This window comes from Protopterus annectens, chromosome 5.part0 (genome assembly GCF_019279795.1).
Source record: "Protopterus annectens isolate FY-2018-M chromosome 5.part0, PAN1.0, whole genome shotgun sequence".
Lineage (NCBI taxonomy): Eukaryota > Metazoa > Chordata > Ceratodontiformes > Protopteridae > Protopterus > Protopterus annectens.
In genome coordinates this window covers 1,546,791,614-1,546,812,257 of record NC_056735.1, presented here as the reverse complement: position 1 = coordinate 1,546,812,257, position 20,644 = coordinate 1,546,791,614, and the positions used below count along the sequence as shown (strand labels likewise).

At 34.4% G+C, this 20,644-nt stretch overlaps 1 non-coding gene across 1 annotated transcript; it reads left to right on the top strand.

Moving 5' to 3' along the window:
• The first annotated feature begins 20,135 nt into the window (after positions 1–20,135).
• Positions 20,136–20,257, top strand: LOC122802995. The gene has a single exon (XR_006365045.1). It is a non-coding gene; the product is annotated as a U5 spliceosomal RNA (small nuclear RNA).
• Positions 20,258–20,644: the final 387 nt, after the last annotated feature.

Below are 20,644 nucleotides of genomic sequence, written 5' to 3'. Positions count from 1 at the left end.
GAAATTTATGAGATATTATTTATTTATTTATTGAGTGTATTTATTTATTTATTTATTTATAATTATTTATTTATGTATTTATTTATTTATTTATAATTATTTATTTATTTATAATTATTTATTTATTGAGTTTATTTATTTATTTATAATTCTTTATTTATTTATTTATTTATTTATTTACCTTTGTTTTCCAGGAAAGCCCAGCTCAGATAAATTCCCTTTTCATTGGGTACCAGGGATGAAGGTTTCACACTGAACACCAGTTTTGACATGTTCATAAAATACAGTTATATGATATAAGGAATACAAAATACAGGCAAGTGTACACACATGAGAGAGAAAATAAATAAATGAATTAAGCAGAAGTGTATTTTTTAGCTGATAAATATTTTCCACCAAAACTGTTAAGTTTTCCATGTTAAAGATGTAACAGGCAGTATGGATAATTCTGAACTCCAAATATGTTTGGCTCTAACTCTTCTAGTGAATAACAACTATCTTATAAGTTACAATGCAGCAAGGATTCTTCTGCACATCTTCATTATCAAATGTACTTGGGGCAAAGTGAGCACCTGTTATAACTGAGTTTTTTGAACACATATTAGTAATTCTGAAACAGAGCATGTTAACTAAGGAGTGATTCAGTGACACTCAGAAGAGGAATTTTGCAAGTGTATGAATCTGCTGCTATGATGATTAGTTAAGATGTTCATAATGATAATGGACACTGAATAAAAATGAAAAAAAATGTCTGTCAATATAAAAAAATATTTGTGTATCTTGCAATGCTGTTTAACAGCAGAGATGATACTTTTGTTTGTTTGTTTTTTTAGTGGTATTGTTATGAGGTAAAACTACCTTTTTGAAATTGCAGAACATACTTTCATGAGGAAATTGGAATCAAAAATGTGAAATCTACATTTTTTTCTGAACATTGATAATTGGAAAGAAAGCATGAATACATGCATTAAATGTAAGAAAGCATGAATACATGTATTAAATATAAGTTATAACACTATTCTTTTTGAATGTATTTTAAAATAAATGTTACGGTCATTTGACATTTACAATAGCACCATATCTTTAGTGACATTATACTACAGAAACAGGTTCTGGCTTAAAAAATCATTTCTTAAGATTCTGTTTGTGACATGATCATGACAAATGACTAAAATGGAATATTTTAGACAGATAATATGAACTGTTTGCTATTATGACTTCATCCTTGTTCAAATTAAATCCAGGCTTACTGTTTAATACTTTTCTATTTTTGCTTCACATTTTCTTAATTTTTATATTATGAAACTTGCTCATGAACTAAGCTAATAAAAATGTTCAGCAACTGCCAACACTGACTATGATTTAAAGAAGTAATTTAAGAAGTATTACTTCTGGAAATAATTGTATTACACCACTGAAGGAAGTCAGAAGTATGGTCCCATAAATTGCAAAATAAAAACAAGAGGCTCCAGTTTGGCATGCTTATAACAACCTGATTCTCAAGTGACAATCTTATTGAAATACATTTTACATTATATTTACCTAAACTCTGAAATCCAGTACATAAAAATAAATAAATAAACAAATAAATAAATGAATAAATAAATAAATACATAAATAAATACATAAAAAATAAAAAGAAATAAAAATAAAAAGTAATTCTGTTATAAGGAAGATATGTCTCATTTTCAAGAACATGGTACATTGTTTTGTTTTCTTGGTGAAATGCATGGATGAAGTATAATATAAAGGAGATGAACATTAACTGTCTTCTAGTTGAAGACAAAAAAATGTCAGGTACTTTATGCAATGGATAAGGAGCAATATCATACCACTATCCCAGATGTGTGAACATATGCACTTGGTATTTGTAGAGTGTCCAAGACTGTGGGCTGCAGTCAGCAGGTCAGTATGGCAGCAGCTGTTTTTTATGTATATATATATATATATATATATATATATATATATATATATATATATATATATATATATACCTATGACTAGATTGATAATTTCTTTTCCTTTTATCTATGTCAAAGAAAGTCAAATGAAAGTCTATCAGTTCATGCAGTGGATTAAGTATATGAACTGTTTAAGATATACTTTCTCTGGTGTATTGTTTGAATCCCTCTGCCTTCATTTGCCTGTGTATGACCATGAGGAAATTGCTTAACCAAACCATATTTCAGGGCAATTTGGAAACTGGCTAGACTCAATAGTGGTCTTTTGTGCTGCATGCCTAGTAAGAAACTCTGAACATATAAAGACTATATTATAATGAAGTGGTAGCAATTTGCCTCTACTGAGAAAAAATAAAACACTTGGAAGACCTGCAATAGCTCAGAGGCCTTAATTTATTGTATTAAACTAAATTAATTGTATAAATTGCATTCATTTTGTGATATCTCTAGTTTAACTCAAAATTTTAAAATGGCTTTGAAAAAAATACCCTGTTCTCTGTTTATAAAACAACATGTCACCTGAATTATTAGCACTTGCACTGAATGGCTTTTTACAAATATTTTTTTTATTTTTACAAATTTTCATCTGAGTTTTGGCTATAAATAGATATAGTTTTTGCATTAGATTAATAGTTATGCCCCCACTTTCAGTAACTAGCTTTGATATAATGTTTAATCATTGTAGATATTATTTATTTCTTTCTGTTTCATTCATCTTAGTAAATTTCTGATAGTACAGAAGTTGACTCAATGTCATCTCCTGAGGGTCCCGTAACATTTTCACTTTGATTAATTGTGTTTCATTTAGCTGTCACACAAGTAATCTAATCTAAAATGTTTAAATCCTTAAGAGGCCACAGTCACAATCTATCACAACTCTCAAGGCTATAAAGCACAAAAATGTGTTTTGTTTGTTTGTTTTTTAGTTTTATATGAGATTAAACCCCTCCATACCTTTCAGCATGGGGATAGTCATCATATTCATGACATCTAAATATATGTCTGTTCTATGGTTGGGCAAACCACAAGAAGATGGATAAGATAGGAATCAAAAATTAAATTAATTTTCCCCCCTTTTCCAATTTTCCAAAGTAGTTAATTTGTCAGCTAAGTATTCTCAATAAAGCAAAATGTTGACTACAGGGAGTTTTCAACCTTCCTGTTATGATGTTAAGAGAATTACTGTTTAAGGCTCTTTTAAAGAATGTTTCCTTCCCCAGACATGGTTCTCTTTGACCTTGTTGAAGAAACTTAAGTTAGGTTAGAGGAACAGGTGCCTCACCATATTTTTAAATGAACTTAAAAAGCTGGTGCATGACTAGATAAGAATTCCATAACTGGGTGAGAAAATGAATTATAATGATTATTTGGACCAAATTAAGTGTGTCAAGTAGACATGCATGTGAAATGGAGAGCTATGTAGGGGACAATTTTTTTTTGGGACAGGTGCCCTTTTTATTTTTTAAGGAGATAGTGGAATGTTGGGGAAGGGACATAGGCAAGTCTGGGTCAAGCAAGTTGGGAAGGTGAGGAAGCATTTGCAGATATTCAAGACATACAAGACAAGAGACAGGGTCAGTGAAGGACACAGGAGGGGGATGAACATAATGTTTGATGTGGGGGTGGGGGTTCGAGTTCCCATGGATGTCAACACAGTAACAGTGTGACTCAAGTCCTCATCCACTGGACTGTCAGCACTGTCCCATCACTATGCCACTGGCTTCTGTGGCTGACATCTGAGCCAATGTGCAGTCTGCTGCTCCAGGATAGAAAGCAGACTCTCCATCCAGTGTAGGCATCTGCTCACTGTCTGGTGCACAGTCCTATGTAGCACAGCTAGCAGCTCCACACAGATGATGCACGCCCTTCTCCCTCTGTTCCCAGAGGGGACTACAGACCTGGCCCCTGGGACAGCACTACCTTAAAGTGCAGATAAGGCAGGGGCAGCAGGGAGGTGCTGCCAGACTGCAGCTGAAAATGCTGGGCCTTGGTGCTTCAGTTGGTGGAGCGAGTGTAGGCAAATCACAGGTAACTGGCTTACCATGCTGTGCTGTAGTAATAACATAAATAAAATTCAAACCAAACAGTAAATAAAACATAGAAAAAATAAATGAAAATGATAAAACATATAGAAACAATTATAAAGCTGTATAAAAAGTTTCAAATAATATAATTATGAACAAAATGATAAATCATAAAAATGAAAATGTATTTCAAAATAAAGAATTGTGACATTAAACATAAACCAAACATAAGACATAAAACAAGTTAATATAATAAGTAATTTGATTTTATATATATATATATATATATATATATATATATATACACACACACACACACACACACACACACACACACACACACACACGCACACACATACACACACACACACACACATACACACACGCGCACACACACACACACACACACACACACACACACACACACACACACACACACACACACACATATATATATATAATACAATAAAAAATAAAAAATAAATATAAGAATCCATTAATAGATAAAAGAAAAGAAGGGGTGAGGTGAGAGAAAAAAGAGGAACATTAGTAACCTCACAGACAATATACGATGCTTTCTGCAATTAAAAACCTTATATTACGCGTTTCGTCCACTTTAATAATTATGTTTATTAAAGTGGACTTTCGGCAATTAAGCTATTCTATTCTGTTACATTCTACTGTTAACAATACCAACTGCTAAGAACTTTCTTTATTACTGGGAATACATGTACAGAGATTATACTCGACAGCAGGCGATTCAAGACAGAGGTCTAGGGGTATACCTTTAAAATGCTATAATGCTGATTACTTAACAGTACTGTAGTTTTTATTGATGACAGGATAAACCAGTATTGCAATCAGCTGAGCATTACATTTGGGGAGTGTGGTATTAGAACCCACAAAATTTTTTTGCTTATTAGGTTCCATTTTTTGGACTTAGCATATATTCTATGAATATATACACTTGCCATTTAGTAATACTAATACACTTTGTCCATATTGATATTTATATGACATATTAAATAGCATTCTTTATATATATGCTATTTAAGGAATTAATTACAATAAATCTTCGTTGCCTTGAGGCCGTTGATTTTGTTAGACACAGAGATTACCAGAATAGTGATACAGATTCCTGTGCCTTTTTTATATTTTTTATATGCCTATACATTTGTACTAGCTTTCTTAGTTCTTTGGTTTTTTAACTTCGGCTCTTATTGGCCGAAACATAGTGCATTTCTTTTGATATGGATTTTTAATGGAAGGACTTCTTTATGAGTCTAACACATGATGCATAAAAATTTTTTAGTGTCATATGCCTTTTTATGTGCATATATATTTCGTACTAGCCTCTTCAATTCCCTAGTTGTTTAGCTTCGGCTTTTATTGGCCGAAATATAGTTGATTTTTTCTTGCCTTTAATGAAGGATTTCCTTATGAGTCTATAATATGCGATGCACAATAATATTACAGTGTCGTATGGGTTTTCACGGCCCTGTGATTGATATGAGAAAAATCGGAAAGCATGCTTTTACGTTCTGAAATTGAAACATAACTATAATAACAAGTTATGAAATAAGGGCTTCTCTAACACATAGATATAATCTTTTTGAGTAATATTTTGATTATATTGCTCACAGATATAATATATATTGTTATCAGTTTTTACATATATACGCAATTATATAAGATTCATTTTGTTGTCTTAGTTTTGTTATAGATATCATTCTGGATCTCTATATATAGACTTAATGCTTATTTGATATATTCCATCATATATTTAATATATTTTTATAACATCTTTATAATACTTGTTTATCTAGGGTATTAATTATAACTAATGAATTTAGGTTGCTTAGAAGCTAATGTCTTTTTTAGTTATGGGGACTGACAGAATAATGATAAATAAATAATAATTTTTGTGCTTTTATGCACTTATTAATTATTTTAGTCTTTTATCCTTTGCTAGCTTCTTAGCCTCTTAGCCTCGGCTTTTATTTTGGTTGCAACACAATTAATTATTTGACATATGTTCTTTGTGAGAATATTTAATGAGATTAAAACACATTATATTTCAAAAGGTTATAATGTTACATGGGTTTTTTCTCAGCTCAATGATTGATATGATAAATTGAAAGCATATATTTTCGTTTTGCTTCCTTTGTTGAATTTAAAATGCGGTGTGCAATGACAAGCATCTAAAGTGATTTCCTTCCCAAATATGGGCATAACTTCCTTAAGAACTATTTGCAGTGGCTTAATTGTACTAATTAATAGGCATAATACATGCTATTGACCTTTATTTATTTATTCATCTATGAGATTTTAAATTATGAGAGTCATTTGCATTTTGTGTTGTGTTTTAAAACAGTGTATACAAGTTTTTATTACTGAACGCAAATATAACAGCATTATCTTGATGAATTATTTTAATAGTTACTGATTTACTTGTTAATTGATTGAATAATTGACCATATGTTTTCACTATAAAGACAGCCGAAATTTTTGTAAAATTTGTAACCTGATGAAGCGCATCTTGTTGCGTGAAAGCGCTTGTTTTTATTAATAAAAGGATTTAAAACTTTCTTCCTCGTGGTGGTTTCAAGCAAGATTTAAGTTCTGTTACATTCTACTGTTAACAATACCAACTGCTAAGAACTTTCTTTATTATTGGGAATACATGTACAGAGATTATACTCGACAGCAGGCGATTCAAGACAGAGGTCTAGGGGTATACCTTTAAAATGCTATAATGCTGATTACTTAACAGTACTGTAGTTTTTATTGATGACAGGATAAACCAGTATTGCAATCAGCTGAGCATTACATTTGGGGAGTGTGGTATTAGAACCCACAATCAATGACTACTTTAATACTGCAATTTTCCTTTGGAATACAACATAATGCAAGCTTTCTTTCTTTTTACACTTTATATACTCATGTTAATTGTTATCTGAGAATGTGCAACTGTTGCTTTGTGTTACAGACCATACCTCACCACATTTTAGGGATGAACAAAAACCCATAACTATGAAAATATTTCAAATATTGCTCTTACATACATGGATAGTTGCACAGGATTTGTGTTAACATATATTTTGACACCCATTCTTTACTGACTTCAATATAAATTACTTTCCAGATAACCATGAATCCTACAATGACCAGACTAAAACAGTGATATTTAAATTTGGGTATTCAGCAAAAATATGTGCCATCGACAATGATCTTACAGAGTATTGCATGCATAGTTGCTTGTACAGTTTACACATGCATTCCCAAGTTCATATACCTGCATGATATAGCAACTAATCCGCGTATCACTGTTAATGCTGCAGTAACAGTGCTTTATATAATAAAGCTTTCTTACCTCATGTTTGTCAATTGCCTGGCATGGGACCTCACATTTGAGGCCCTCTCTTCTGCAGCTGTGAAAAAAGGGAAAAAAAAGCATTATGAATACCAGTTTCTTCCATATTCAGCTTGAATATTACAAGTAATATATGTAAAGCATACACACATGTTGGGGCTGTGCCCTATCTGACACTCCCTGATTCAGCAATCAATTTTTCTGTGGGACAGGTCATCATAGTAATGATGACATTGTTCCTCAGTGTGGAGGATACCAGTTGCACTGGTAGGAGACCTAGCCAAACCATCCTAGGCTTCTGACTTATATTGGGAGCCAGTGTAATTCTCCTGCAGCAACCCGGGCCCATGGTCCTTAACCAGGAGCCCAATAAAAACCTTGGACTGCTGGAAACATCAGCACTGTGCTGAAAAATGCAGTCCCTCACCAATGCCTGCCATTCCTGCAAAAGGTTGAACTCAAAATGTCTGTAGTACAATTGCCACCTATAAACCTTTAAATAGCATGCTTTTCATCCCATTGCACTTACTGAGAGTACGCACTTTGTTTTGATACATTTGAAAAAGCTGCACATTGCTTACCATCATGCAAACATGGTAAAACAAATGCATTCATTTGTGCGATGCTAAGTGGCATGCTCCTTTTTGAAATGTAACCAACAATAACTTGTAGCCAATACTATTCCATGTTTTCTTCTTTATACTAACACTTTATTTGCATAAGCTGCAATGTCACAACAGTATAAATAAACTTTGCATACCCTGGACTAGAACTCAGGACTATTTGCACTGTAGTCCATCACTCTAAATGTCACCAGACGATTTGTTACTTGTAGTCTGTATTGTACCATATGTTGTTAATTAGATGGTATGCACATAGAGCAGCCCTGCTTACCAGGTTTACATGACTCCAAGCAGTGCTGAGCAATAGCAATTGAAAGCATCCATTTTCTATTTTTGGATGTGCGGGGTCATGTGTTATACATGGGTGGTCCTGTTGTGCAAATGAGGTAAGCATTGCCCAATCCCACAGCATGCTGCACACACATGACTCAAATAAGAAAAAGGAAAGGAGGAAAATCACACTGTATAGATATAACTAGTTCTGGCAGTCTTTCCATGGTTTTGACTGGTACATTTCTGGTGTTCTTCATAAAATTTGTGGTTTTGAAATAATCATTTGGGATGGAAGGCAATGAATACAGACAGATGATTTTGTTTAGGACTAGGAGGTTGAAAGGTATGGGATGGAATGTCACTGCTCTCCTGTACATGGATTATCCATGTTGTTCTATGAGATTTCACAGCCAACACTACTAGTGCACACAACAGAACCTCACTTAGGTGTGCCGCACAACATTAATATGCATTGCACATTGCCAAGAGCACATTGTGGCCGTGTACATGGACACAATCCTTGTAGGCTCTACACGGTGCATACACAGAGTTTACTGAATCCTGCTATTATAGATATACTTACAGCCATTTATAGAAAACATTGTGTTATGCAAAACACAGCATCTTGTTAATCTAATGTTTTTCCCACTCTTCTTTTATATTATTCATTTTTCGTAAGGAGTATACAAACAATATTTTGACACATGCATGATTTCTACATTGTGCCTCTGTTCCATTAAATTACTAACAACATATATCATGTACAATAAATTGGTGAGAGGAAAACTTTTCTGATGTAGCTTTCTAATAAAAAATCACCTCATACCCAATCATTTAGTAGTATCATTTCACACTAGTACCATTTCACAGACCCATTTATATATATATATATATATATATATATATATATATATATATATATATATATATATATATATATATATATATATGTATAGTTGTTTGGGATCCCCTAGAATGGACTCTACTTATTCCTGTTCTCCTGTTTTACACATAATTTCATGGCTACTGGTCTCAACTATATAGTTTTAGTGTAAATGCAATGTGAATTCTTCCATTTACTCTTTTTTCCTATTCTCATACATTTATTATTATATTTAACATACTCAACAGCATTCTGAAATCACTGTCTACATTTGCTGCAGAACTGTATATTTTCCAATTCTAACACAAATGTTTCAGGCATAATTTGTTTTCAGCATTTAATAAACAAACTGAACACTTTCTAGATTCCCTATATTAAAAAATAAAATGTCATTCAATAAATTACTTATTACTGGATACGGAAAAAAATCCCCAAAATACTTTGTCTCATTTAATGCAATCTGTTATTATTTCATATCACTCCCAAAATAAACTGTCTTAAAGTATTTTCTTTCCAACTCTTACTTACTAACTTAACTACTTAATCACTGATAATGATTTTCTCCCATCCCAGTCTTCATAGATTTTATAATTTCCTCTGATTTCATGACAAGAAACTCATTTGTATATTACAATTTTCTGTGTAATAATTATTTTCCTGTCTCTACGGAAACAAATTTTGATTGTCTTTCTTTTTATCTTTTATTTGCTTAGTTATATCTGTATGCATGTATATATATATATATATATATATATATATATATATATATATATATATATATGGGTCTAGGACATTTCACTGAAAGTACATTTCACTGAAAGTCAAATTAGTGTGCACTTTTCACTGAAAGCTCAATTCACTGAAAACTCAATTCACTGAAACACATTTCACTGAAAGTTATATATGGCCTTTTCCCCACTATAGTGCAACCCTGGAATTAGTATAAATAGTAAGGGGGGTGTGGGGGGCACCAATCCCCCACATTTGGGGGTGTGGGGGGCATAGCCCCCCACATATTTTAAATGTTGTGAACTATATACATGGATACCTGCAATTCCAATATATTACTCTTTTACGAACATAATATATACTTAAAATATGTGGGGGGCTAAGCCCCCCACACCCCCCTTATTATATATACTAACTCCAGGGTCGCACTACAGTGGGGAAAAGGCCATATATAACTTTCAGTGAAATGTGTTTCAGTGAATTGAGTTTTCAATGAATTGTGCTTTCAGTGATTTGTGTTCAGTCATGTGAGTTTCAGTGAAATGTACTTTCAGTGAAATGTCCTAGACCCATTTATACATATCTATATATATATATATATATATATATATATGTATGCATGTATGAATTTATGTATCTACAAAAGCATGTGTGTATGAATGTACTTACTTGCTTTTGTACCAAGTGTCCCTTTTCACTGGAAACCCAGGAAGAAAAACTCCTAGACATAAGAAAGAACAGATTGAAGTGTTAAAACAATTGAAATCATCACTGGTATAAAGATTTTATTATATCTAAATAATAAATAGCAGTGCAGAAACACACATTTGAGGTTATTGTTGCAAGGGTAAGCACACATTAAAAGAGTTAAACAAACGTCAAGGTAATGCTTTCAAGATAAAACAATAGTTGAAAATAGAGAAGCATAAAATGTTAAAGATCATCACTTTGGCTTGAAGTAGTCAGTTCCACCTTATGCAGAGATGACTGCATTAGTAACTATAACACCAGTAAAGGGAAGTAATATGACAATATAATGGTACAGAATGTCATAGTCTCATGTACTTAGATGATTGCGTCTCAAATGAAGGTGATTATTTTAAAAGGGATACCAAACTATGACTGCAACCATGCTAAGGAGCAGAATCAATATTTGCATGAGTAGTATAATATTGTCTTGGTAGACCTCTGTGTATTTTTTTTTTATATTGACTAATATGTCAAACACGTGGTGGAATTCTGTTGGGTTCAACCAGTAGCTGAGGATTATGGACAGAGACATTTATTGCTAAGGTGTTTCAACAGACAATGTCTAAATTACTTTAGTGAAGAATACTCTCATATAGATTTTTGGATGATTATTCCAACGTTTAACCACAGAGAGTAGAGAAACTTATTGCAAAAGCTGTGATCTTTTTTTAGTGAGAACAAGCTTTTAATTACTGGATCATAGCTGTCAAGTAGGTTTGTACCAATGCAGAAAATTAGGAAAGGATGGACTTTTGTCTGGGAAAGGAATTATTTGTTTATTTATGTATGTATTTATTTGTTGCAGTTATCAACTGGCAGTATGTGAGGGTGTTAGGCAGTTTAAACCATTTCATTTGTTATACTGCTATACAGAGTTGGGTGTTGTTACATTCAGAAAAAGATTTAAACATTTTATAGTACAACTTTTATAGTTTAGCTAGTTGTTTGCTTGCAGGTTGGTTATTATTGAGGAGGTATAAAGAAAGCAAGCCAGAAAGAAGGTATAAGCTGTAGTTAGTCATGAAGGGGGTTTAAAATGGCTTTGTTACAAACGTGGTTTCAGTTTGTTGGTGCATTTTGTAAAAATATTTTGGATATGTTGATCAAATTTTAGAGTATCTTTTGCCATATCCTAAAAACTTTCTATTGTGATACCATTTCTATACAATACAATGATGTGAATGTTGAGTTAATATCATAAACTTGTTATTATTTGGATTTATGAGAAACTGAGCAGATTAAAGGCATTGTTTAATGGATATGAATGAATACTGAATCATAAACTGAGTTGAAGATAGTCACTGGCTATACAGTTTAAATTTGAGCTGTCATTATTTGAAACTAAGGTGGTCTGTTTTGTTTTTCATTACTGAAGATTTTGAATAGTTGAGGGCCTAATATTGAGTCTTGAATCACTCTTTCAGTTGTATGTAAAGAGTCAGAGACAGTAATCTTAATTTTCAAGCACATTATTCTTTGAGTTATGTAGCTAGTAGGTAGCTAGTGATCCATTCCATTGTATTGTAGTCAAAACTGATGTGTTTCAAATGGTTAAGTAGTAGTTTCTGTAAAATGGTATGTAACGCTTTTGACTAATCTAGGAACAATGATGCCATGAGATGTCTTTGAGTTTGATAGACTGTATTGTATACATCATGCCAGTACTTCTCAGAGTGAAGATAGTATTTGCCAGTAGTTTGGTAATTCAACTTATGTGCATCTTTATATAGTGAGATGACACAATTGTTTTCATATTATGTGGACTTAGAATTTAATTATAAAGTGATTTTTCAAATTTGCTAATTTTATATATATATATATATATATATATATATATATACATACATATATATATATATATATATATATATATATATATATATGGTTCTACCTCACATAAACGAAACACCACAACACCGACAACGCAATCACCGAAACCACATAACCGACAGTACAAAAACACGAAATCCCACACGCCCGACAACGAAATAACCGACGGTACACAAACACGAAACCTCATACACTTCACACACCACAATCAACAACCAAAACACATTACCCGTCCAAAAACCACATACACAACACAAGCACACCAAAATCCCTACAAACCCACACTAAACCTCACATACACAACTACCTACAACCCTAACCCAAACCCTAACCCTAAGGTCCGTCACTAACGCACACTTACCTGACCCGCTCCCTAACCCTAACTCACTTATCCCGCCCCTAACCCAAACACAATCACTACCGCACACTTACCTGACCCGCTCCCTAACCCTAACTCACTTATCCCGCCCCGAACCCAAACACAATCACTACCGCACACTTACCTGACCCGCTCCCTAACCCTAACTCACTTAACCCACCCCTATCCACACTTACCTTACTCGCACCCTAACGTCCGTCACTACCGCATACTTACACAGCCTTTTCCCATGTCGGCATCCTCGGCGTCGGTGCTTTCATCCGTCGGGTCGGTCTTCTGCTTGTCGATCTTCTAGGTCCCGTTGCGTCGGTCTTCTGCGCTGTCGATCTTCTGGGGCTCGCGATTTCCCTGTCGATGTTCCGGCGTGTCGTTGAAGTGAGGTAGAACCATATATATATATATATATATATATATATATATATACACACACACACACACACACACACACACACATATATATATATATATATATATATATATATATAGAGAGAGAGAGAGAGACAGGGAATCTGCTGCTACTCTGAGTAGTTGTTTAGGTAGGCTGCCAGCAGCTTGTCAGGATGTTTTCAATTTCAGCAGGAGTGCTTAATTATGGACACAGAGACAGCCTTCATCGAGAATGCTGGCGACTTTATCTATTTATTTATTTATTTATTTTATTTTACATTTGTTGACTGGGATACTCTGACTGGATATATGCCCATTTTCAGCAGAGGCCCGGGGAGAAAAGCTCCACATTAAGACAATTTACAAGACAGAAATCTTGACCATATACAATACAGATAATGTCAGACAGGTAAAACATTCCAAATACAGGAACATTTATATAGTACTGTTACAGTAACATACCAACATACCCAACTAAATAAGTTAAAAATTTTGAGTAAAAGGATTAATAAAACATTTTTTTTGAGGGTAGCATTGTTTATAAAGTTTACCAAACCTTAGGAGGTGAGCTACTACAGTAGGAATTAAGAGCGAATATCAGAGCACCTGAAATAGCATGTTAAAGATAGATAGTAAAGAATGGTGCTGCTAGGGGAGAAAGTGTCAGTCAGGATTTGTGCATGGGTAAAGCCATTGGGCTTTAAGGAAGATTCTCAATTGCTTCTTGAAAAGTGGGGTAGAAGAAAGGGCTGTTAGTTCAGTTGGAAGAGTGTTCCAAGAGTTACCAATAGAGTTTGAGAACAAGCTATCTCGAGATTTGTTGTTGGACTTTAGGGTAGCTACTAGTACCTTATTAGCTGATCGAAGGGTTGTTAGATTTTTGTATAAGCAGATAAGGGTAGAGAGTATGGGTGTATCTGTGGGATGGTGTAAGATCTTGTGTATAGTAATAAGTTGCTAGAAAAGAATCTGACTTTGTAATTCCAGCCATCCTAGCAATTTAAGATTTTGGCAGTGGTGGGTTCGAAAAGGGGCACCAGTGGCAAATCTAGCTATGTTATTATAGGCTGTTTCTAACTTATGAACATGATTTTTGGATAAGTTGGTATAGATTGGGGATGCATAGAGAAGGGTAGAGATTAAGTGAGTTCGGGCAATAGCAGTCCTAGCTAGAGGTGTGAGATAGGGTTTAAGTCTGTAGAGGAAACCAAGTTTTTTATTAATTGATTTAATGGTTAGGGTGATATGTGTGTCGAAGTTGTGATTATGATCAATTGTTACACCTAAAAAGTTTGGTGGTTGTGCCCGGAGTTATTACAGTACCATTATTAGATGTAATTGTGAAGTTGATAGCAGGAGACTTCTGAGTGGGAGAGAATAGTACCAATTTAGTTTTTTTTGGGTTAAGGAGGAGACAATGTTGATGGAACCAGTTTTCAGCTAAGGTAAATACTGCTTGGGTACTCAAACAAAGTCCAGCAGGCGAGGAGGCTAAACATATTAATGTCAAGTCGTCGGCATATTGTATGCAGGTGGTTTGTGGAAGGGAAATTTTCAGATCATGTATGAAAATAGTGAAGAGGAGGTGTCCCAGAATAGAGCCTTGTGGGACTCCAAGAGTTATAGGGAGGAGAGTAGATAGTTTATTTTCCCAGAGGACTGCTTGTTGTCTATTTCCTAGACAGGACTTGAACCAATTAACTGTCTGGGTATCTAGTGAAAGTGATTTGAGTGAGTTTAACAATAATTGATGATTAACCATATCAAATGCTTTTGAGAGGTCAATAAAGATTATAAGAGTAAGTTACAGTTTATAAATTGTTAGCATTTGTTGTGCCTGAGGGTATATAACAGCTTTTTGTCAACTGAATGTGACATGCTTTGACTGTAGAATTTATTGATTGATTTGATTCCTAGATGCTGTGATTTGAGGAGAGTTGTTGCTTCATTAATGTAGAATTTGTTGAATTTGTGGCAATGTCATACTTAATGCCATAAAAGAGATATGGTTGATGTTTTTCCCCAAATTTATTAGCTGATTAAATGCATTCACAAATGAATTGTGTTTTTTGTTGTATGACTAATGTAAGTTAGTATAGTAGCTTCTCTTATCAGACATGACCATAAGTTAGCAAACTTAGGTAGTGAAAAATCTGTTCATCTTTATCTTTGCACCAATTTCTCCAGACTTTGCCTGTGTCATGCATTATCTGTCTGATGTGATGGATTAACCATTGAGCAAGAGTGGATTTCATTATTTTCTATTTATTTATTATTTGTTAACCAGGGTAGTGATCTGATCAAAATGGACCAATTTCAGGCACATCATAGGTGAATAAATTACAAATATTGCATAGTTAAACAAAATGAAATAGACAAGTTCAAACAAGCATAAACATTCTAGAAAATTACACAGGGAACATTAGTATTATTTGCATTTATTTTGTTAAAGATTAAAATATAATGAATTGTACAATATTTACATTATAGTTAAGTGGTAAACAAGAAATGTCAGATAGGTAGACAGTGATGCGTAAGATAGAGACAGAGGTGGAGTTGCTAGATAATATGTACCATGTGTGCAGGTGCATACAACTTATATGTGGAGGTATTTTCTTTAGTTGAAACCTAAAGTTAGTGTATGTGAACAGGTCCTTTATGCTAATGGGGAGAGATTGGCATAGTATTGTAGCTAATGGGTTTGATGGACTGTAGTTTTGTTATATGTGTGTAGAGTATAGGGCTGATAAAAGTGAGGGCATTTCAAGCTATAGTAGTTCAATGAGCTGATTTCAAAGTAAGAGTTCAAATGTCTGTTTTATTGAAAAGGCAGTTTTCTTTTTTTGGAAGGGAGTAAGTGATGAAGTTGGAGAGCTCACAGGAGATGGATTATAGTTTTCTTGTGCTTGTATTAAGATGTTGGGAAGGCAGAGCAAGGTGTATATATTTGCTACTGGCCAGGGCCATGGACAGGTTTTCTGATACTGTATGCAATTCCCCAACCTGGTAACCCCTTCAGTGCTAAGTACTTGAAGAGTAAAAAATAAATGACTTCTCTCAGAGTTGAGGACTAAAAAAAACAAGCCACTCTTCTGATTGCAATTCCTGTTTTTGCAGTCATAGGTGCAGCACTGAAATATTGTGCATGTGGTTCTACACAATTAGCATCTGACTACATTGCCTAACCCATGGCAGCTGACTGTTTCACCTAACCCTATCTAAACCACTGCTTATAGCTGACCTCATGGAGAAACACAGATAAATAAACTTTTTCCAGAAGATAATGAAGTTTATTTTGCTTTTAGTTTGCAAAGTGTGATGGTAAAAGTAAAGGTTTTGGTCAAGCCAGAGTCCTGGGTATTTAGTAAATGTAGTGCTTGTAAATTTGTTATTGCTTGCCAATTTTTTATTAAGTCTGTGATGTGGAGTTCCCTGGGGGACTGATAATTCCTTTTTATAGGTTCCAAACAGTATACATTCATATGTTCGATGGCCAAATGTGCGACACTGCTGCCACAAACTTCGAAACGCAAAATTTGAAAACTGTGAAACTAGAAGCTCCAAAGTACAAAACCTTGCCCCCTTTTTGACCCATGGTATCACTTGTTTCAGCAGTGGAGCAATCGAGAATGTTGAATGTCAATATTTTTACAACTTTTAGGGACATAAGCATAACAAAATTCAGCTCAACGGTTCGAGGGCATGCCCATTCGGCAATGTGCCTTCGCACATATGAATGTATACCATTCCAAACAGCATGTTTTTAGTTTTGGAAGGATTAAGTCATATTTGTGATTAATTAGCCATTGGTGGAGTAATTGTAGGTTGGCTTGATGTTAGGACTGGATGGCTGTGTGGGTAAGATTAGATCTATAGGTGGACACATCATCTGTTTATAACATACATATGTAGCATGAGATGTAGGTGATGGAGGTAAGAAAGGAGTTTATCACTGAATATTGAAAATAGTAAGGGAGCAAGGAGAGAATCTTGAATGACCCATTTGAGAAGATAAACTTTTATGTGGGAATGAGAAATTTCCTTTTATTATAAAGAGCCAGCTTGCAATAAAGTCTTTACACCATGGCAGAGTATCAGTGTTGATACTAGTCTCAAAAAGTTTGTCTAGACAGATGGAATGGTCAACGAAATCATATGCTTTTGTAACATCCATGAAGTTTGCTCCTGTAAGATTTCCTTTGTCTATTTTTATTAGGAAATTATAAGTTAATATCCAAACAGCCTTCATAGCACTATGACCTGGCCAGATCTTAATGTTGTTTAATGGAGATGGAGTAAGAATGTTGGATGTATTTGCATACGTTTTCAAGTAATTCACCCAGAGTAGGTAGAATATAAATTTGTGTGGAGTGAGAGGTCATTGATGTTAGGCTGTTTTCAGAATGGCTTATTTAAAACAGTTTTCCAGATGTTTGTCATGATATTGTTGTGGAGACATAGCTATAGTTATTGGTGAGGGGAAGGGAGTGGTGTTCCTTGCATTGTTGAATAAAACAGGATTGAGACTTTTTCAGCCAAGTGGAGTTTCAGAGTGGTTATTGCAGATTAGGCCAATGGCGCCTTGAGGCTTTATATGTTTAAAGTAGAAGTGGGAAGAGAGAACAGAGCTTTTGGGAGATGGTTGTTGGTTGTCTAGGAGATGTTACTAAACTCTTTGAGAAAGTTTGTGTGCAATAGTTTAATTTGGGCATATTAAATGAAGTTAGTTGAATTATTATTCTGGTTGAGTTATTTTTCTGTAAGTCAGGTGACTTATTTCCAAAAGTGTCCTAGTTTTCCTATTAGTGACAGTTGCTTCATCTCATGGTTGACGATTTTATGTACTTAAATGTCCTGTTTAGCAAGGATGATTAGACTGATGAAGGCAGTTCATGACTCTGGTTTAGGATTATGTTTCCATTTAATCCAAGCTTCAGTTTGAGTGAATGCTTGAGTTCTATAAGTCAATCAGCTTTATCTTTTGATGAGGGGAAATAATTCATTTTCTAGCTGCAGAAGGATTTTAGTGAATGTTAGAGGCTGCATAGTTAGGGTCCTCTTAATAAATAATAGGTGACCATTTAATGTTCAGCAGGTGGTGTTAAGTTTAATTGTGCTAATTAATGTCTGTTTGTTGTCTAAAGCAACACTTTTCAGGTAGTAATTTTAGAACTTTTTTGTTAATAGTGAAGGTGATGGAGCAGGGGTTACTTAAATTATGGGTGGATTTTACATTAGAGATCACATTAAAAATGCTAAGAGATTAAAGATGGAACATTTAGATAACTTGAGGTTTAGCCATGTTGGTTCTGGGATGAGTTGTTGAAGGTGGTGGTCAGACTGTAAATCTGAAATATCAGTATATAATTACTCAGAGTAGTTATGAGTAGAAGTGACAGCAGCTCAACAGGTATCCCACTCAGCTCTGTGCCTGATGGTCAAAAGGTTATGGGTTCTATTCCTACACCAGACGATTTGACCGATGATACTGCAGTGCAGCATTGGGGGGGGGGGTGCCGCACTCCTAAGTGTGTTGTTCTTTGGATGAGATGTTAAACTAAGGTGCAATCTGCTTGAGTTGGTGGTAGCTTAGGTGGATGTGAAATGTCACATCACCTATCAAAAAGAGTAGGGAAAGTTTCCTGATGCCCTGTCAAAATTTCCTAATATACTTTAAATACCAGCACTGGTCTCCCTTGAAAAGAGGCCACTAGCCTTGTAGGACTAATTCAGTCAGCAAAGGATAAATAAGTAAGATTCAAATGTCCTATAATGATAGCATTATACTTTTTAGCTGCTATTGTTATGATGTTAAAGAAAGCACTGAATGTATGTACAGACGGATGAGGGCAGATGGATAAGGGGTTGGTAGATAAGCTGTGGCTGGTAAAATGGTCTTGCTTTTAATAGCAAAGACTTTTAAGTCAATCCATTTGGAATTAGAGTCCACATTGCAGGGCCAAGAAATTCAGCATATTTAGAAATGATGAATAACAGAAATCAATTAAATTATCTGATGGAGTATACTTTAGGTATGGCCATTTGCAAGCTTTAATAGTAGTGAGAATTCTGAAGGGCTAAATTTGGTGAGATGTCAGATTGTAGTGTACTGTGTACAATTATCTACCTTAGGGTCATGCCAAACTATAACTGTGGAGTGGTGATCACTAATTGAATCAGATATCATTCCATCCAAACTTTGGAATTTTCTTTGTGTTTAATGTAAATATTCAGTGCAACCTACTGGCAGCAGAAGTGTTTACTCATTAGAATTGCTGAATTCAAAATTCTTGGCTCTGCGTAGCAGGTGTATACATAGCACAGACATTCTCTCAGGGTGTTTGTGGTTAATGGATTGCAACTGTGAATGATTACTGGTAGGGAGAAGGAAAACAAAACAGCAGTTCAGACTCCCTTAGCTCCAGGGGGTGTGTCAGTCAGATGACACTTACAAAGTATAGAAATAATTGTAACAAGGTTTTAAATATAAGTAAGCAGTACACATTTCTCATTTTCTGTTCAGTAACATACAAACTCCTCTGTCTTTGTTGAAAACTTCGTATTATTTTCATTGAATATTCTCATACATTTTAACAATAATAATACAAACTACCTTACAAACTGCATGTCTCAGATTACTTCTCAGATAAGAGAAGAATGAGTACCATACAAAGATAAGACAGAACTACACTGCTGCAAACAATAGTCATAAATGGTTGTGTGATCACTCATTGCACTACATCTGAAATTAGCACATGTGAAAACAACTCAGAAGTGTCCAAGTGCATATGTCTTGTTAATACTGCGGATGATTTGGGACTTGCTTTTATGCGCAGTGATTTTCATTCCTGCTGCAAAGCTGTTTCTGTGGCAAAGAGAGATGTCACCCTACTGTGTTTGGTAAGTTTATTGGTTTACTGGCTATACTATGATTTTTCTACAGAACACATGAATCTTTTGCCTTTTACTAAAGATTTCCATGGAGAGGTTTATTAGTGCAACAGTTCAAATAAAGACTTGTGTAAAAACAATTTCATGTGTACTAACATTTATTTTACAATGTTGTTTATTTTATATTTTATTTATTTATTTTTAATACCACTATTTGTACAGTGAGCAGGTTAGCACACACATGGGAAATGGATAAATAGAATAAATGTCATGTAATGTACTTCTATGATAAACAACACATAAACTACACCTATAAACTGTGTGTGTGTGTGAGTGTGTGCATGTGTGTGTGTGTGTCTGTGTGTGTGTGTGTGTGTGTGTGTGTGTGTGTGTGTGTGTGTGTGTGTGTGTGTGTATGTGTGTTTGTATAGCACACTCTCCAAACAGGGTGATCCACACAGTATATACTATCGGTAGATCACAGGTCAAGCCCCAAATTTGTCGTTTAAGGATGAAACCTAATAAACACTGCTGAAAGAGA